General features: G+C 41.4%; 5 non-coding genes across 5 annotated transcripts; all 5 read left to right on the top strand.

The window, feature by feature from the left end:
* Positions 1-1,564: 1,564 nt before the first annotated feature.
* On the top strand, positions 1,565-1,650 carry TRNAY-GUA (transfer RNA tyrosine (anticodon GUA)). Its single transcript is given in 2 exon segments — positions 1,565-1,601; positions 1,615-1,650. It is a non-coding gene; the product is annotated as a tRNA-Tyr (tRNA).
* Positions 1,651-2,856: 1,206 nt separating this feature from the next.
* Positions 2,857-2,942, top strand: TRNAY-GUA (transfer RNA tyrosine (anticodon GUA)). Its single transcript is given in 2 exon segments — positions 2,857-2,893; positions 2,907-2,942. It is a non-coding gene; the product is annotated as a tRNA-Tyr (tRNA).
* Positions 2,943-4,791: 1,849 nt separating this feature from the next.
* Positions 4,792-4,877, top strand: TRNAY-GUA (transfer RNA tyrosine (anticodon GUA)). Its single transcript is given in 2 exon segments — positions 4,792-4,828; positions 4,842-4,877. It is a non-coding gene; the product is annotated as a tRNA-Tyr (tRNA).
* A 4,432-nt stretch (positions 4,878-9,309) lies between these two features.
* TRNAY-GUA (transfer RNA tyrosine (anticodon GUA)) lies at positions 9,310-9,395 on the top strand. The gene is given in 2 exon segments: positions 9,310-9,346; positions 9,360-9,395. It is a non-coding gene; the product is annotated as a tRNA-Tyr (tRNA).
* A 4,432-nt stretch (positions 9,396-13,827) lies between these two features.
* On the top strand, positions 13,828-13,913 carry TRNAY-GUA (transfer RNA tyrosine (anticodon GUA)). Its single transcript is given in 2 exon segments — positions 13,828-13,864; positions 13,878-13,913. It is a non-coding gene; the product is annotated as a tRNA-Tyr (tRNA).
* Positions 13,914-14,161: the final 248 nt, after the last annotated feature.

The raw sequence follows: 14,161 nt of genomic DNA, 5'->3' as shown, positions 1-14,161 counted from the left end.
AAATATTGTCAAGGCCCAACGCGGCTGAATACTCTGAGGAGATGGCCTGTGAGGCGCCGCCTTTCAACTTTTGCCCCTTAGTATGGTGGTCAGTAACATGCGGGAGACTGCGGAGGGGGTCATTTTTTTAATTGGGAACTGATGTGCTTTTACTCAATTCGGGAACCTCACAAGCCAAATTTGTGGTATTTTGCACAAATTGCAAGAGATGTTTACAAGTCGACGGTTAAAGTGGATGCTCGTATTGAGTTTGCTAGAGTTGATTTGCCAAGCCTTAGATAGCTCAGTTGGTAGAGCGGAGGACTGTAGTGGTAAAACAGGCATCATTAGGTCGCTGGTTCAAATCCGGCTCGAAGGACTCTTGCCAAATGCACATTTTATTGAATACTTGGAAAGTAAAATACTTGGAAAGTAAAATAACAGACAATTTATAATTATATTATATTTCATCACTGAAAATAGATGCCTTTTGCTTTGAGGCTGTGGCCACGTTATTTTTCTGTCCAACACGAATCTTCATTGGTTTCCTGTCAGGTGTTTTGGATCCCCATCTCTTGCTATGAACTGGCAAAACAGCACAATCCCCTTGACAATCTTGATTTCTCAAAGGAAATGAGAGAACACTATACACCATCCAAGATATTAAAATATTGTCAAGGCCCAACACGGCTGAATACTCTGAGGAGATGGCCTGTGAGGCGCCGCCTTTCAACTTTTCCCCCTTAGTATGGTGGTCATTAACATGAGGGAGACTGCGGAGGGGGTCATTTTTTTAATTGGGAACTGATGTGCTTTTACTCAATTCGGGAACCTCACAAGCCAAATTTGTAGTATTTTGCACGAATTACAAGCGATGTTTACAAGTCGACGGTTGAAGTGGAAGCTCGTATTGAGTTTGCTAGAGAATGATTTGCCAAACCTTCGATAGCTCAGTTGGTAGAGCGGAGGACTGTAGTGGTAAAACAGGCATCCTTAGGTCGCTGGTTCAAATCCGGCTCAAAGGACTTTTGCCAAATGCAAATTTTAGTGAATACTTGGAAAGTAAAATACTTGGAAAGTAAAATAACAGACAATTTATAATTATATTATATTTCATCACTGAAAATAGATGCCTTTTGCTTTGAGGCTGTGGCCACGTTATTTTTCTGTCCGACACCAATCTTCGTTGGTTTCCTGTGAGGTGTTTTGGATCCCCATCTCTTGCTATGAACTGGCAAAACAGCAGAATCCCCTTGACAATCTTGATTTCTCAAGGGAAATGAGAGAACACTATACACCATCCAAGATATTAAAATATTGTCAAGGCCCAACACGGCTGAATACTCTGAGGAGATGGCCTGTGAGGCGCCGCCTTTCAACTTTTCCCCCTTAGTATCGTGGTCAGTAACATGCGGGAGACTGCGGAGGGGGTCATTTTTTTAATTGGGAACTGATGTGCTTTTACTCAATTCGGGAACCTCACAAGCCAAATTTGTAGTATTTTGCACGAATTGCAAGAGATGTTTACAAGTCGACGGTTGAAGTGGAAGCTCGTATTGAGTTTGCTAGAGAATGATTAGCCAAGCCTTCGATAGCTCAGTTGGTAGAGCGGAGGACTGTAGTGGTAAAACAGGCATCCTTAGGTCGCTGGTTCAAATCCGGCTCGAAGGACTTTTGCCAAATGCACATTTTATTGAATACTTGGAAAGTTAAATACTTGGAAAGTAAAATAACAGACAATTTATAATCATATCATATTTCATCACTGAAAATAGATGCCTTTTGCTTTGAGGCTGTGGCCACGTTATTTTTCTGTCCGACACCAATCTTCGTTGGTTTCCTGTGAGGTGTTTTGGATCCCCATCTCTTGCTATGAACTGGCAAAACAGCAGAATCCCCTTGACAATCTTGATTTCTCAAGGGAAATGAGAGAACACTATACACCATCCAAGATATTAAAATATTGTCAAGGCCCAACACGGCTGAATACTCTGAGGAGATGGCCTGTGAGGCGCCGCCTTTCAACTTTTCCCCCTTAGTATCGTGGTCAGTAACATGCGGGAGACTGCGGAGGGGGTCATTTTTTTAATTGGGAACTGATGTGCTTTTACTCAATTCGGGAACCTCACAAGCCAAATTTGTAGTATTTTGCACGAATTGCAAGAGATGTTTACAAGTCGACGGTTGAAGTGGAAGCTCGTATTGAGTTTGCTAGAGAATGATTAGCCAAGCCTTCGATAGCTCAGTTGGTAGAGGGGAGGACTGTAGTGGTAAAACAGGCATCCTTAGGTCGCTAGTTCAAATCCGGTTCGAAGGACTTTTGCCAAATGCAAATTTCATTGAATACTTGGAAAGTAAAATACTTGGAAAATAAAATAACAGACAATTTATAATTATATCATATTTCCTCACTGAAAATAGATGCCTTTTGCTTTGAGGCCTTGGCCACGTTATTTTTCTGTCCAACACGAATCTTCATTGGTTTCCTGTGAGGTGTTTTGGATCCCCATCTCTTGCTATGAACTGGCAAAACAGTAGAATCTCCTTGACAATCTTGATTTCTCAAGGAAAATGAGAGAACACTATACACCATCCAAGGTATTAAAATACTGTCAAGGCCCAACACTGCTGAATACTCTGAGGAGATGGCCTGTGAGGCGCCGCCTTTCAACTTTTCCCCCTTAGTATGGTGGTCAGTAACATGCGGGAGACTGCAGAGGGGGTCATTTTTTTAATTGGGAACTGATGTGCTTTTACTCAATTCGGGAACGTCACAAGCCAAATTTGTAGTATTTTGCACGAATTGCAAGAGATGTTTACAAGTCGACGGTTGAAGTGGAAGCTCGTATTGAGTTTGCTAGAGAACAATTTGCCAAGCCTTCGATAGCTCAGTTGGTAGAGCGGAGGACTGTAGTGGTAAAACAGGCATCCTTAGGTCGCTGGTTCAAATCCGGCTCGAAGGACTTTTGCCAAATGCACATTTTATTGAATACTTGGAAAGTAAAATACTTGGAAAGTAAAATAACAGACAATTTATAATTATATTATATTTCATCACTGAAAATAGATGCCTTTTGCTTTGAGGCTGTGGCCACGTTATTTTTCTGTCCGACACCAATCTTCGTTGGTTTTCTGTGAGGTATTTTGGATCCCCATCTCTTGCTATGAACTGACAAAACAGCAGAATCCCCTTGACAATCTTGATTTCTCAAGGGAAATGGGAGAACACTATACACCATCCAAGATATTAAAATATTGTCAAGGCCGAACACTGATGAATACTCTGAGGAGATGGCCTGTGAGGCGCCGCCTTTCAACTTTTCCTCCTTTGTATGGTGGTCAGTAACATGCGGGAGACTGCGGAGGGGGTCATTTTTTTAATTGTGAACTGATGTGCTTTTACTCAATTCGGGAACCTCACAAGCCAAATTTGTAGTATTTTGCACGAATTGCAAGAGATGTTTGAATGTTGAAGGTTGAAGTGGAAGCTCGTATTGAGCTTGCTAGAGACTGATTTGCCAAGCCTTCGATAGCTCAGTTGGTAGAGCGGACTGTAGTGGTAAAACAGGCATCCTTAGGTCGCTGGTTCAAATCCGGCTCGAAGGACTTTTGCCAAATACACATTTTATTGAATACTTGGAAAGTAAAATACTTGGAAAGTAAAATAACAGACAATTTATAATTATATTATATTTCATCACTGAAAATAGATGCCTTTTGCTTTGAGGCTGTGACCACCTTATTTTTCTGTCCAACACGAATCTTCATTGGTTTCCTGTGAGGTGTTTTGGATCCCCATCTCTTGCTATGAACTGGCAAAACAGCAGAATCCCCTTGACAATCTTGATTTCTCAAGGGAAATGAGAGAACACTATACACCATCCAAGATATTAAAATATTGTCAAGGCCCAACACGGCTGAATACTCTGAGGAGATGGCCTGTGAGGCGCCGCCTTTCAACTTTTCCCCCTTAGTATCGTGGTCAGTAACATGCGGGAGACTGCGGAGGGGGTCATTTTTTTAATTGGGAACTGATGTGCTTTTACTCAATTCGGGAACCTCACAAGCCAAATTTGTAGTATTTTGCACGAATTGCAAGAGATGTTTACAAGTCGACGGTTGAAGTGGAAGCTCGTATTGAGTTTGCTAGAGAATGATTAGCCAAGCCTTCGATAGCTCAGTTGGTAGAGGGGAGGACTGTAGTGGTAAAACAGGCATCCTTAGGTCGCTAGTTCAAATCCGGTTCGAAGGACTTTTGCCAAATGCAAATTTCATTGAATACTTGGAAAGTAAAATACTTGGAAAATAAAATAACAGACAATTTATAATTATATCATATTTCCTCACTGAAAATAGATGCCTTTTGCTTTGAGGCCTTGGCCACGTTATTTTTCTGTCCAACACGAATCTTCATTGGTTTCCTGTGAGGTGTTTTGGATCCCCATCTCTTGCTATGAACTGGCAAAACAGTAGAATCTCCTTGACAATCTTGATTTCTCAAGGAAAATGAGAGAACACTATACACCATCCAAGGTATTAAAATACTGTCAAGGCCCAACACTGCTGAATACTCTGAGGAGATGGCCTGTGAGGCGCCGCCTTTCAACTTTTCCCCCTTAGTATGGTGGTCAGTAACATGCGGGAGACTGCAGAGGGGGTCATTTTTTTAATTGGGAACTGATGTGCTTTTACTCAATTCGGGAACGTCACAAGCCAAATTTGTAGTATTTTGCACGAATTGCAAGAGATGTTTACAAGTCGACGGTTGAAGTGGAAGCTCGTATTGAGTTTGCTAGAGAACAATTTGCCAAGCCTTCGATAGCTCAGTTGGTAGAGCGGAGGACTGTAGTGGTAAAACAGGCATCCTTAGGTCGCTGGTTCAAATCCGGCTCGAAGGACTTTTGCCAAATGCACATTTTATTGAATACTTGGAAAGTAAAATACTTGGAAAGTAAAATAACAGACAATTTATAATTATATTATATTTCATCACTGAAAATAGATGCCTTTTGCTTTGAGGCTGTGGCCACGTTATTTTTCTGTCCGACACCAATCTTCGTTGGTTTCCTGTGAGGTATTTTGGATCCCCATCTCTTGCTATGAACTGACAAAACAGCAGAATCCCCTTGACAATCTTGATTTCTCAAGGGAAATGGGAGAACACTATACACCATCCAAGATATTAAAATATTGTCAAGGCCGAACACTGATGAATACTCTGAGGAGATGGCCTGTGAGGCGCCGCCTTTCAACTTTTCCTCCTTTGTATGGTGGTCAGTAACATGCGGGAGACTGCGGAGGGGGTCATTTTTTTAATTGTGAACTGATGTGCTTTTACTCAATTCGGGAACCTCACAAGCCAAATTTGTAGTATTTTGCACGAATTGCAAGAGATGTTTGAATGTTGAAGGTTGAAGTGGAAGCTCGTATTGAGCTTGCTAGAGACTGATTTGCCAAGCCTTCGATAGCTCAGTTGGTAGAGCGGACTGTAGTGGTAAAACAGGCATCCTTAGGTCGCTGGTTCAAATCCGGCTCGAAGGACTTTTGCCAAATACACATTTTATTGAATACTTGGAAAGTAAAATACTTGGAAAGTAAAATAACAGACAATTTATAATTATATTATATTTCATCACTGAAAATAGATGCCTTTTGCTTTGAGGCTGTGACCACCTTATTTTTCTGTCCAACACGAATCTTCATTGGTTTCCTGTGAGGTGTTTTGGATCCCCATCTCTTGCTATGAACTGGCAAAACAGCAGAATCCCCTTGACAATCTTGATTTCTCAAGGGAAATGAGAGAACACTATACACCATCCAAGATATTAAAATATTGTCAAGGCCCAACGCGGCTGAATACTCTGAGGAGATGGCCTGTGAGGTGCCGCCTTTCAACTTTTCCCCCTTAGTATGGTGGTCAGTAACATGCGGGAGACTGCGGAGGGGGTCATTTTTTTAATTGGGAACTGATGTGCTTTTACTCAATTCGGGAACCTCACAAGCCATATTTGTAGTATTTTGCACAAATTGCAAGAGATGTTTACAAGTCGACGGTTAAAGTGGATGCTCGTATTGAGTTTGCTAGAGTTGATTTGCCAAGCCTTAGATAGCTCAGTTGGTAGAGCGGAGGACTGTAGTGGTAAAACAGGCATCATTAGGTCGCTGGTTCAAATCCAGCTCGAAGGACTCTTGCCAAATGCACATTTTATTGAATACTTGGAAAGTAAAATACTTGGAAAGTAAAATAACAGACAATTTATAATTATATTATATTTCATCACTGAAAATAGATGCCTTTTGCTTTGAGGCTGTGGCCACATTATTTTTCTGTCCAACACGAATCTTCATTGGTTTCCTGTCAGGTGTTTTGGATCCCCATCTCTTGCTATGAACTGGCAAAACAGCACAATCCCCTTGACAATCTTGATTTCTCAAGGGAAATGAGAGAACACTATACACCATCCAAGATATTAAAATATTGTCAAGGCCCAACACGGCTGAATACTCTGAGGAGATGGCCTGTGAGGCGCCGCCTTTCAACTTTTCCCCCTTAGTATGGTGGTCATTAACATGAGGGAGACTGCGGAGGGGGTCATTTTTTTAATTGGGAACTGATGTGCTTTTACTCAATTCGGGAACGTCACAAGCCAAATTTGTAGTATTTTGCACGAATTTCAAGAGATGTTTACAAGTCGACGGTTGAAGTGGAAGCTCGTATTGAGTTTGCTAGAGAACAATTTGCCAAGCCTTCGATAGCTCAGTTGGTAGAGCGGAGGACTGTAGTGGTAAAACAGGCATCCTTAGGTCGCTGGTTCAAATCCGCCTCAAAGGACTTTTGCCAAATGCACATTTTATTGAATACTTGGAAAGTAAAATACTTGGAAAGTAAAATAACAGACAATTTATAATTATATTATATTTCATCACTGAAAATAGATGCCTTTTGCTTTGAGGCTGTGGCCACGTTATTTTTCTGTCCGACACCAATCTTCGTTGGTTTCCTGTCAGGTGTTTTGGATCCCCATCTCTTGCTATGAACTGGCAAAACAGCAGAATCCCCTTGACAATCTTGATTTCTCAAGGGAAATGAGAGAACACTATACACCATCCAAGATATTAAAATATTGTCAAGGCCCAACACGGCTGAATACTCTGAGGAGATGGCCTGTGAGGCGCCGCCTTTCAACTTTTCCCCCTTAGTATCGTGGTCAGTAACATGCGGGAGAAAGCGGAGGGGGTCATTTTTTTAATTGGGAACTGATGTGCTTTTACTCAATTCGGGAACCTCACAAGCCAAATTTGTAGTATTTTGCACGAATTGCAAGAGATGTTTACAAGTCGACGGTTGAAGTGGAAGCTCGTATTGAGTTTGCTAGAGAATGATTAGCCAAGCCTTCGATAGCTCAGTTGGTAGAGCGGAGGACTGTAGTGGGAAAACAGGCATCCTTAGGTCGCTGGTTCAAATACGGCTCGAAGGACTCTTGCCAAATGCACATTTTATTGAATACTTGGAAAGTAAAATACTTGGAAAGTAAAATAACAGACAATTTATAATTATATTATATTTCATCACTGAAAATAGATGCCTTTTGCTTTGAGGCTGTGGCCACGTTATTTTTCTGTCCAACACGAATCTTCATTGGTTTCCTGTCAGGTGTTTTGGATCCCCATCTCTTGCTATGAACTGGCAAAACAGCAGAATCCCCTTGACAATCTTGATTTCTCAAGGGAAATGAGAGAACACTATACACCATCCAAGATATTAAAATATTGTCAAGGCCCAACACGGCTGAATACTCTGAGGAGATGGCCTGTGAGGCGCCGCCTTTCAACTTTTCCCCCTTAGTATGGTGGTCATTAACATGCGGGAGACTGCGGAGGGGGTCATTTTTTTAATTGGGAACTGATGTGCTTTTACTCAATTCGGGAACCTCACAAGCCAAATTTGTAGTATTTTGCACGAATTGCAAGCGATGTTTACAAGTCGGCGGTTGAAGTGGAAGCTCGTATTGAGTTTGCTAGAGAATGATTTGCCAAGCCTTCGATAGCTCAGTTGGTAGAGCGGAGGACTGTAGTGGTAAAACAGGCATCCTTAGGTCGCTGGTTCAAATCTGGCTCGAAGGACTTTTGCCAAATGCAAATTTTAGTGAATACTTGGAAAGTAAAATACTTGGAAAGTAAAATAACAGACAATTTATAATTATATTATATTTCATCACTGAAAATAGATGCCTTTTGCTTTGAGGCTGTGGCCACGTTATTTTTCTGTCCGACACCAATCTTCGTTGGTTTCCTGTGAGGTGTTTTGGATCCCCATCTCTTGCTATGAACTGACAAAACAGCAGAATCCCCTTGACAATCTTGATTTCTCAAGGGAAATGGGAGAACACCATACACCATCCAAGATATTAAAATATTGTCAAGGCCGAACACTGATGAATACTCTGAGGAGATGGCCTGTGAGGCGCCGCCTTTCAACTTTTCCTCCTTAGTATGGTGGTCAGTAACATGCGGGAGACTGCGGAGGCGGTCATTTTTTTAATTGGGAACTGATGTGCTTTTACTCAATTCGGGAACCTCACAAGTCAAATTTGTAGTATTTTGCACGAATTGCAAGAGATGTTTGCATGTCGACGGTTGAAGTGAAAGTTCGAATTGAGCTTGCTAGAGAACAGTTTGCCAAGCCTTCGATAGCTCAGTTGGTAGAGGGGAGGACTGTAGTGGTAAAACAGGCATCCTTAGGTCACTGGTTCAAATCCGGCTCAAAGGACTTTTGCCAAATGCAAATTTTATTGAATACTTGGAAAGTAAAATACTTGGAAAATAACATAACAGACAATTTATAATTATATTATATTTCATCACTGAAAATAGATGCCTTTTGCTTTGAGGCTGTGGCCACGTTATGTTTCTGTCCAACACTAATCTTCATTGGTTTCCTGTGAGGTGTTACGGATCCCCATCTCTTGCTATGAACTGGCAAAACAGCAGAATCCCCTTGACAATCTTGATTTCTCAAGGGAAATGAGAGAACAGTATACACCATCCAAGATATTAAAATATTGTCAATGCCCAACACGGCTGAATACTCTGAGGAGATGGCCTGTGAGGCGCCGCCTTTCAACTTTACCCCCTTAGTATGGTGGTCAGTAACATGCGGGAGACTGCAGAGGGGGTCATTTTTTTAATTGGGAACTGATGTGCTTTTACTCAATTCGGGAACGTCACAAGCCAAATTTGTAGTATTTTGCACAAATTGCAAGAGATGTTTACAAGTCGACGGTTGAAGTGGAAGCTCGTATTGAGTTTGCTAGAGAACAATTTGCCAAGCCTTCGATAGCTCAGTTGGTAGAGCGGAGGACTGTAGTAGTAAAACAGGCATCCTTAGGTCGCTGGTTCAAATCCGGCTCGAAGGACTTTTGCCAAATGCACATTTTATTGAATACTTGGAAAGTAAAATACTTGGAAAGTAAAATAACAGACAATTTATAATTATATTATATTTCATCACTGAAAATAGATGCCTTTTGCTTTGAGGCTGTGGCCACGTTATTTTTCTGTCCGACACCAATCTTCGTTGGTTTCCTGTGAGGTATTTTGGATCCCCATCTCTTGCTATGAATTGACAAAACAGCAGAATCCCCTTGACAATCTTGATTTCTCAAGGGAAATGGGAGAACACTATACACCATCCAAGATATTAAAATATTGTCAAGGCCGAACACTGATGAATACTCTGAGGAGATGGCCTGTGAGGCGCCGCCTTTCAACTTTTCCTCCTTTGTATGGTGGTCAGTAACATGCGGGAGACTGCGGAGGGGGTCATTTTTTTAATTGTGAACTGATGTGCTTTTACTCAATTCGGGAACCTCACAAGCCAAATTTGTAGTATTTTGCACGAATTGCAAGAGATGTTTGAATGTTGAAGGTTGAAGTGGAAGCTCGTATTGAGCTTGCTAGAGACTGATTTGCCAAGCCTTCGATAGCTCAGTTGGTAGAGCGGACTGTAGTGGTAAAACAGGCATCCTTAGGTCGCTGGTTCAAATCCGGCTCGAAGGACTTTTGCCAAATACACATTTTATTGAATACTTGGAAAGTAAAATACTTGGAAAGTAAAATAACAGACAATTTATAATTATATTATATTTCATCACTGAAAATAGATGCCTTTTGCTTTGAGGCTGTGACCACCTTATTTTTCTGTCCAACACGAATCTTCATTGGTTTCCTGTGAGGTGTTTTGGATCCCCATCTCTTGCTATGAACTGGCAAAACAGCAGAATCCCCTTGACAATCTTGATTTCTCAAGGGAAATGAGAGAACACTATACACCATCCAAGATATTAAAATATTGTCAAGGCCCAACGCGGCTGAATACTCTGAGGAGATGGCCTGTGAGGTGCCGCCTTTCAACTTTTCCCCCTTAGTATGGTGGTCAGTAACATGCGGGAGACTGCGGAGGGGGTCATTTTTTTAATTGGGAACTGATGTGCTTTTACTCAATTCGGGAACCTCACAAGCCATATTTGTAGTATTTTGCACAAATTGCAAGAGATGTTTACAAGTCGACGGTTAAAGTGGATGCTCGTATTGAGTTTGCTAGAGTTGATTTGCCAAGCCTTAGATAGCTCAGTTGGTAGAGCGGAGGACTGTAGTGGTAAAACAGGCATCATTAGGTCGCTGGTTCAAATCCAGCTCGAAGGACTCTTGCCAAATGCACATTTTATTGAATACTTGGAAAGTAAAATACTTGGAAAGTAAAATAACAGACAATTTATAATTATATTATATTTCATCACTGAAAATAGATGCCTTTTGCTTTGAGGCTGTGGCCACATTATTTTTCTGTCCAACACGAATCTTCATTGGTTTCCTGTCAGGTGTTTTGGATCCCCATCTCTTGCTATGAACTGGCAAAACAGCACAATCCCCTTGACAATCTTGATTTCTCAAGGGAAATGAGAGAACACTATACACCATCCAAGATATTAAAATATTGTCAAGGCCCAACACGGCTGAATACTCTGAGGAGATGGCCTGTGAGGCGCCGCCTTTCAACTTTTCCCCCTTAGTATGGTGGTCATTAACATGAGGGAGACTGCGGAGGGGGTCATTTTTTTAATTGGGAACTGATGTGCTTTTACTCAATTCGGGAACGTCACAAGCCAAATTTGTAGTATTTTGCACGAATTTCAAGAGATGTTTACAAGTCGACGGTTGAAGTGGAAGCTCGTATTGAGTTTGCTAGAGAACAATTTGCCAAGCCTTCGATAGCTCAGTTGGTAGAGCGGAGGACTGTAGTGGTAAAACAGGCATCCTTAGGTCGCTGGTTCAAATCCGCCTCAAAGGACTTTTGCCAAATGCACATTTTATTGAATACTTGGAAAGTAAAATACTTGGAAAGTAAAATAACAGACAATTTATAATTATATTATATTTCATCACTGAAAATAGATGCCTTTTGCTTTGAGGCTGTGGCCACGTTATTTTTCTGTCCGACACCAATCTTCGTTGGTTTCCTGTCAGGTGTTTTGGATCCCCATCTCTTGCTATGAACTGGCAAAACAGCAGAATCCCCTTGACAATCTTGATTTCTCAAGGGAAATGAGAGAACACTATACACCATCCAAGATATTAAAATATTGTCAAGGCCCAACACGGCTGAATACTCTGAGGAGATGGCCTGTGAGGCGCCGCCTTTCAACTTTTCCCCCTTAGTATCGTGGTCAGTAACATGCGGGAGAAAGCGGAGGGGGTCATTTTTTTAATTGGGAACTGATGTGCTTTTACTCAATTCGGGAACCTCACAAGCCAAATTTGTAGTATTTTGCACGAATTGCAAGAGATGTTTACAAGTCGACGGTTGAAGTGGAAGCTCGTATTGAGTTTGCTAGAGAATGATTAGCCAAGCCTTCGATAGCTCAGTTGGTAGAGCGGAGGACTGTAGTGGGAAAACAGGCATCCTTAGGTCGCTGGTTCAAATACGGCTCGAAGGACTCTTGCCAAATGCACATTTTATTGAATACTTGGAAAGTAAAATACTTGGAAAGTAAAATAACAGACAATTTATAATTATATTATATTTCATCACTGAAAATAGATGCCTTTTGCTTTGAGGCTGTGGCCACGTTATTTTTCTGTCCAACACGAATCTTCATTGGTTTCCTGTCAGGTGTTTTGGATCCCCATCTCTTGCTATGAACTGGCAAAACAGCAGAATCCCCTTGACAATCTTGATTTCTCAAGGGAAATGAGAGAACACTATACACCATCCAAGATATTAAAATATTGTCAAGGCCCAACACGGCTGAATACTCTGAGGAGATGGCCTGTGAGGCGCCGCCTTTCAACTTTTCCCCCTTAGTATGGTGGTCATTAACATGCGGGAGACTGCGGAGGGGGTCATTTTTTTAATTGGGAACTGATGTGCTTTTACTCAATTCGGGAACCTCACAAGCCAAATTTGTAGTATTTTGCACGAATTGCAAGCGATGTTTACAAGTCGGCGGTTGAAGTGGAAGCTCGTATTGAGTTTGCTAGAGAATGATTTGCCAAGCCTTCGATAGCTCAGTTGGTAGAGCGGAGGACTGTAGTGGTAAAACAGGCATCCTTAGGTCGCTGGTTCAAATCTGGCTCGAAGGACTTTTGCCAAATGCAAATTTTAGTGAATACTTGGAAAGTAAAATACTTGGAAAGTAAAATAACAGACAATTTATAATTATATTATATTTCATCACTGAAAATAGATGCCTTTTGCTTTGAGGCTGTGGCCACGTTATTTTTCTGTCCGACACCAATCTTCGTTGGTTTCCTGTGAGGTGTTTTGGATCCCCATCTCTTGCTATGAACTGACAAAACAGCAGAATCCCCTTGACAATCTTGATTTCTCAAGGGAAATGGGAGAACACCATACACCATCCAAGATATTAAAATATTGTCAAGGCCGAACACTGATGAATACTCTGAGGAGATGGCCTGTGAGGCGCCGCCTTTCAACTTTTCCTCCTTAGTATGGTGGTCAGTAACATGCGGGAGACTGCGGAGGCGGTCATTTTTTTAATTGGGAACTGATGTGCTTTTACTCAATTCGGGAACCTCACAAGTCAAATTTGTAGTATTTTGCACGAATTGCAAGAGATGTTTGCATGTCGACGGTTGAAGTGAAAGTTCGAATTGAGCTTGCTAGAGAACAGTTTGCCAAGCCTTCGATAGCTCAGTTGGTAGAGGGGAGGACTGTAGTGGTAAAACAGGCATCCTTAGGTCACTGGTTCAAATCCGGCTCAAAGGACTTTTGCCAAATGCAAATTTTATTGAATACTTGGAAAGTAAAATACTTGGAAAATAACATAACAGACAATTTATAATTATATTATATTTCATCACTGAAAATAGATGCCTTTTGCTTTGAGGCTGTGGCCACGTTATGTTTCTGTCCAACACTAATCTTCATTGGTTTCCTGTGAGGTGTTACGGATCCCCATCTCTTGCTATGAACTGGCAAAACAGCAGAATCCCCTTGACAATCTTGATTTCTCAAGGGAAATGAGAGAACAGTATACACCATCCAAGATATTAAAATATTGTCAATGCCCAACACGGCTGAATACTCTGAGGAGATGGCCTGTGAGGCGCCGCCTTTCAACTTTACCCCCTTAGTATGGTGGTCAGTAACATGCGGGAGACTGCAGAGGGGGTCATTTTTTTAATTGGGAACTGATGTGCTTTTACTCAATTCGGGAACGTCACAAGCCAAATTTGTAGTATTTTGCACAAATTGCAAGAGATGTTTACAAGTCGACGGTTGAAGTGGAAGCTCGTATTGAGTTTGCTAGAGAACAATTTGCCAAGCCTTCGATAGCTCAGTTGGTAGAGCGGAGGACTGTAGTAGTAAAACAGGCATCCTTAGGTCGCTGGTTCAAATCCGGCTCGAAGGACTTTTGCCAAATGCACATTTTATTGAATACTTGGAAAGTAAAATACTTGGAAAGTAAAATAACAGACAATTTATAATTATATTATATTTCATCACTGAAAATAGATGCCTTTTGCTTTGAGGCTGTGGCCACGTTATTTTTCTGTCCGACACCAATCTTCGTTGGTTTCCTGTGAGGTATTTTGGATCCCCATCTCTTGCTATGAATTGACAAAACAGCAGAATCCCCTTGACAATCTTGATTTCTCA

Source organism: Ambystoma mexicanum, chromosome 1p (assembly GCF_040938575.1).
Source record: "Ambystoma mexicanum isolate Mex_15411 chromosome 1p, UKY_AmexF1_1, whole genome shotgun sequence".
In the NCBI taxonomy this organism is placed as follows: domain Eukaryota; kingdom Metazoa; phylum Chordata; class Amphibia; order Caudata; family Ambystomatidae; genus Ambystoma; species Ambystoma mexicanum.
The sequence above is the reverse complement of the archived record's forward strand: the minus strand, read 5'-3'. Positions and strand labels throughout refer to the sequence as shown.